The sequence below is a fragment of the Arachis duranensis genome, chromosome 2, assembly GCF_000817695.3.
Source record: "Arachis duranensis cultivar V14167 chromosome 2, aradu.V14167.gnm2.J7QH, whole genome shotgun sequence".
NCBI lineage: Eukaryota > Viridiplantae > Streptophyta > Magnoliopsida > Fabales > Fabaceae > Arachis > Arachis duranensis.
In genome coordinates, this window is record NC_029773.3 from 45,649,745 (window position 1) to 45,655,103 (window position 5,359).

Below are 5,359 nucleotides of genomic sequence, written 5' to 3' on the forward strand. Positions count from 1 at the left end.
AAGTATGTAAGTATGATATATGGAAATGGGTGTATAAATAAACATATTGGAATTTGAATAGTGGACATTGGAGGCTTGGTGAAGAATTGGTACCAAGGCTTGGTGATTTTGGAGTTGTGGGACTGTGTTTGGCTTTGGATAATACGTGAATAAAAAGGGCCAAGGTATGGTTTAGGTTTCGCGTATTTAATATGTAATGCCCTTGAAAACTTAGGCTAGAGAACTATAGGATAAGTTGAAATGTGCATGTATATAAATGTTTAGCAACCTTGATGGATTTAATATATGATATTGAGAATGAGTGGTGATTGATGGTTTTGTTGCAAGTATGGTGTTGGTGCTTGATGATGAATTTAATTGAGTTTGATGGAGGTTGACTTAGCATATTTGATATTAATTAGCAAATTCTTGATATAAGAGTTGAGCCATTCATGAGAGTGGTGTGAAGCACTTATTGTGGGTAATTGTTGAATAAAAGGGTTAAATGTACATATTGATATGTGTGACAAGGGAGCTATGTATAAACATGACTATTTGTTATTGTCTTGAATTTGGAATTGTGAAGATATATGTGAATATGTAAGGAGTTATTGAATGATTGAGAATGTTAGGTGTGGTGTGTTGTAAAATGTATGGAAGGTGTGGGGTTGAGTATTGATATGCCTTGGTTGTGAAATATTTGGTAAGAGGTTTTAAGAAGAACTAGGGTTTTGAACATGTTCTTTTGGGTTATTATTATGTATATATATGTACGTATATGATCTCTGGCCAGCCTTGGCTTCGCAGGCTGAGTTAGGAGCTTGTTATTTTGTACTATTGGCCCTCTACTCATGTCATCTGTATATATATGTTATTGAACTCTAGTTTTCTTCTCACGCAAGTAACCACATTTTCTAAGGGCTGATCTTTTTAATTTTGCGATTTTATTTTACCCATCTTTCAAGGCTCCTAGTATATTATCTCTTTTTCATTATTGCTATTATATATATTTTACTTTTAGAGGTCGTAATACCTTACCACCTCAGCTTTATGACTTAAGCATAAGACTTTGTGTGAAGGTATTACATTATGGTATCAGAGCAGTTCGTTCTTATAGAGCCTGAGGGACGGACTAACTATGCTTCTGTGCATTCTTTCTATATGTGTCTATGTGCCATGAGGATATCTAACTGATATATATGTGGTATAAATGTTCATGAGCATGCCTTTGGGACCTAAAGCACTAGACTTGCGATATTGAGACTGATCAACTTGAAATCACTTGTTTAGTGTGCATAGGGACCAGATGTAGACTCGCAAACGCAGACGCGGGCCAGGTAGAGGCAGAATATGAAATGCTATGCTTGAAGTGACAGGGAATAATCCTAAACCTACAACAGAAGCCTTGGAAAACCAAATAAAGAATGGAAATAATGGCAACAATGGTGATGAGGGTCCTCAAACCCTACCGATGTCGACAACTAGATTCAAGTTATAGAGCAAGCATTACAGGCTCAGCAGGTACCTGAAGAGCAGTGGGTTGAGTTTCGAACCTATCAACTGTAAGGTGAGGCTCTGCATTGGTGGCAGGGAACGAGGCAAATTCTGCAGCCTGATAAGGTTGTAATTTCTTGAGAATTATTCCGAACAGGATTTTATAAAAAATACTTTCCTAGTTTAGTCAGAAATGCTAAGGAACTAGAACTACTTCAGCTTAAATAAGGCTAGATGACTGTTACTGAGTACACTAGCAGGTTCGAGGAACTATGTCATTTTTAACGGATTTGTCAAGGAGCTCCTGAGGATTTTACTGAGTGGAAATGTATTAAGTATGACGAAGGCCTTTGGAGTGATATTCTGAACTTTGTTGCACCGATAGAGATCAGGGTGTTTTCTTAACATGTGAACAAGAGTCGAATAGCTGAAGAATGTGTGAGGAATGCAGCGGTAGCAAAGAATGATAACTGGGAGTCCCGCCAAAGAGATTACCATCAGGACGTGGCACCAAAGAGTCAAGAATTTTCACGATGACTGAGAACTACCGACCCAATAGGCAGCATGAAAACAAGCAAGGTCTGTGTTATCGGTGCGGATCACTCAGGCATCTAGTTAAGGACTTTCCTAGTCCACGTGGTGGAAACTCATGATGCAGATAGATCACAATCACCATGTTAAGGTAATTGTAATGATTGAATTTAAGGAGTAATGTATCATTCTAGGATACCATGATTACTCATAGCCTAAGATAGGGAAGAAAGACCTAGGTTAGAACTTAGAACCAAACTAAATCGTTCCAAATAGGGTATTTCCGTCAAAGCTTGCAGAGTTTAGTGAAGTTTCTAGTTAGCATTGGATGAATGATCAAGACTTCTAGAGATAAGTGAATCAGAGGCATAGGGCGATAGTTTGTCCACGTAGGAGAGCCCAAGGTGACGGTAGGTCACAACGAGGAGGAGGTAGGCTGAAACTGATGCCTAAATTTTATTTGCGCTATAGGAAGTGAGACATCGCACTTATCGATACTTAAGATAAACCAGAATTATAGGTGTCAAACTTAACAACACAAAACTGCGAGGAAGAGGCATGACACGAATTTAGCTTTTAGCTTGAAATTACTCAAGTAGCGAGAGAGAGTGAGTAGTAATAAGAATTTGAGGCGAAGACTGAATCATTCTTGGTTACATTATGTACAGTAACACTGTTAAAGTCGACAAAACTTGGAAAGCTAGATGAAGTGAGTAGTAAAAACGAAGTCCCTTTAATTAAATGTTCCTAGTGTGAGATACCGGTGAAGTCAGAGGGAGAAGAAGATAACAACAGAAAGACTTTCGATAATCAACTTACTACAGTTCAATCTAAAAGCCAAGTACAATATCGCCTTTGTCAAATTGTCCATGTACCATGGTTACATCACAAGTCAGCAACCCAAACATTTCCATACTCATTATTACTCAAGTTTATTGCAATACTATAGTTGGTTATTTGGTAGCTCTCCTGATTCTACTTCTTAGTTCATAGTTTTGTTTAAATTTGGAAGCCCTTTTAACAATTGGAGTTGATGATTCTTTTAAATTACTCAAGCCATCCATGCTTTACTACACATTTTAACTTAAATACAACTGTGTGCTTACTCTCGAAATTCACCTCTTACAATGCCATCAAACAAACCAGAACCGATCTTATCCCGAGCCTACTTGCTAATTCCCAACCTTATCAGCTCTCATCATTTAGCTATACAAAACAAATATAAATAACCCGCGAGTACCCGATAAGTTTTGCAACAATTGTAATGAATTGGCCATCCTTCTGAATTTTTACTGCTTACTTGCATGAATCTTGTCTAGACATAGTTATGTTAATTCTGAAACTTTAATTTTGTCGACCGTGTTATATGTGGTTCAATCAACGTGTCAATACGCGCTGATTATTTAAATGCCCCGATATAGCAAGTTTTCAAACTTTGAGAGCAGAAAGCAACCTTTGTATCGAGATTCATCACATCTAGACCTAATGATATATTAACCAAGGACTTAGGATATGAGTGAATGTAACCTTATGACACCATGACAATGCCCCGATAGAAAAACCTCTAGCAGTAATTGAAGGATTTAATACTATTAGGTAATTGTGAACTGAATGACAAAAATCCATCTACCTTTCACCTATCAGGGGAAAATGACAAGGCTATACATTAAGGTGTTGTGGTACGTTAGTCATTCTAGTATCAACCTAACCCCGAAAGATTTTATAACCTAGGTTCTAAGTTGAAAACCGAAACAATAGAAAAAGCGTTAGGGAAATTCAAACAAAAATTCTAACTACGCGATCCCAACCAAATGATTTAATTGGAAGTGAAGACCTAGATAGTTAGAAAAAGGAAGTTGCACTCTCTAGGAAATTTTCTCGACAAGATTAGGAGTGGTGAGCAGTTGAGACCAAGTGATTAAGACTGAGGAATATTGATTCGAAATGAGACTATTATTGGTGCATGAAATTGTGATCAATACTTTTCACAACTCAAATAATCCCCGGTGATGAATCCAAAAACTTGGTGTTCAATACCATGGCATAAACACAACTTCGCACAACTAACCAGCAAGTGTACTGGGTCGTCCAAGTAATAAACCTTACGCGAGTAAGGGTCGATCCCCCAGAGATTGTTGGTATGAAGCAAGCTATGGTCACCTTGTAAATCTTAGTCAGGCAAACTCAAATGGTTATGAATGATGAATAAAACATAGAGATAAAGATAGAGATACTTATACAATTCAATGGTGGGAATTTCAGATAAGCGTATGGAGATGCTGTGTTCCTTACGTCTCTCTGCTTTCCTACTGTCTTCATCCAATCCTTCTTACTCCTTTCCATGGCAAGCTGTATGCAAGGGTTTCACCGTTGTCAGTGGCTACCTCCCATCCCCTCAGTGGAAATGTTCAACGCACCCTATCACGGCACGGCTATCCAGCTTTCGGTTCTCGATCATGTCGGAATAGAATCCAGTGATTCTTTTACGTCTGTCACTAACGCCCCACAATCGCGAGTTTGAAGCTCGTCACAGTCATTCAATCCCTAAATCCTACTCAGAATACCACAGAGGAATAAGAACAAGCGGAATTGAATAGAAGAACAATAGTAATTGCATTAATACTCGAGGTACAGCAGAGCTCCACACCTTAATCTATGGTGTGTAGAAACTCCACCTTGAAAATACATAAGTACAAGAGTGATCATTGGCTTCGGCCCCAGAGAGGGAACCAGAAGAACCAAGATCGATCTAAGAACTAGATGTCCAAAGATGATCAAAGGATCTAAAATAATCCAAAGTTGAAAATACAATAGTAAAAGGTCCTACTTATAGAGAACTAGTAGCCTAGGGTTTACATAAATGAGTAAATGACATAAAAATCAACTTCCGGGCCCACTTGGTCTGTGCTTGGACTGAGCATTGAAGCATTTTCGTGTAGAGACTCTTCTTGGAGTTAAACGCCAGCTTTTGTGCCAGCTTGGGCGTTTAACTCCCATCCTTGTGCCAGTTCCGGCGTTTAACGGTGGGAATTCTGAGGGTGACTTTGAACGCCGGTTTGGGCCATCAAATCTTGGGCAAAGTATGAACTATCATATATTTCTGGAAAGCCCAGGATATCTACTTTTCAACGCCGTTGAGATCGTGCCAATTGGGCTTCTGTAGCTCAAGAAAATCCACTTCGAGTGCAGGGAGGTCAGAATCCAACAGCATCTGCAGTCCTTTTTAGTCTCTGAATCAGATTTTTGCGCAGGTCTCTCAATTCCAGCCAGAAAATACCTGAAATCACAGAAAAACGCACAAACTCATAGTAAAGTCCAGAAAAGTGAATTTTAACTAAAAACTAATAAAAATATA